The following is a 544-nucleotide window of genomic DNA, read 5'->3' on the forward strand; positions in this document are numbered from 1 at the left end:
GCCTGGCCACTGCCAGTGTCCCCTAGGTCAGGCGCCAGGGACAAAGACTTTCCAAGAGGAGGGGAGAGGAGGCTGTGTGGATAAGCTGCCCTGGTCTGAAGGTACCTGGCTGGGGTCTTGATCCTGGGTAGCAAAGGATGCTGCCCAAGGGTGGGGTGGCTCCAGAGAGCCGCTGGGAGCAGAGTGGCTACTGGTGGGTGGTTAGCTATCTCTCACTCTCTGTCTTTGTCTCCCTCTCACTCTGCCTCTCCCTCTGGAATTCTCTAGGTCTTCCTCCCCTCTCTGAATCACCAGTTGCCCAGTGCTGAGCACTCACCATGCCTACCCCTCTCTGTCCCTGCCCCTCCCATCCCGGTGTGGGGGAGGGGCTCTCCCTCTGTTCCTGAGAGTCCAGAGAGCTCACCCTTGGGCCCATTTCCTCGGCCTCAGGAAAATCTGTCCCCTCTGCCTCCAGGATGCTGAGCATGTCGTGGCTGGGACTCGGGCAGGTGGCAGCCTCCCCATGGCTGCTCCTGCTGCTGGTGGGGGTCTCCTGGCTCTTGGC

The sequence above is a fragment of the Herpailurus yagouaroundi genome, unplaced genomic scaffold (assembly GCF_014898765.1).
Source record: "Herpailurus yagouaroundi ecotype Mexico unplaced genomic scaffold, PumYag 66595, whole genome shotgun sequence".
In the NCBI taxonomy this organism is placed as follows: Eukaryota; Metazoa; Chordata; class Mammalia; order Carnivora; family Felidae; genus Herpailurus; species Herpailurus yagouaroundi.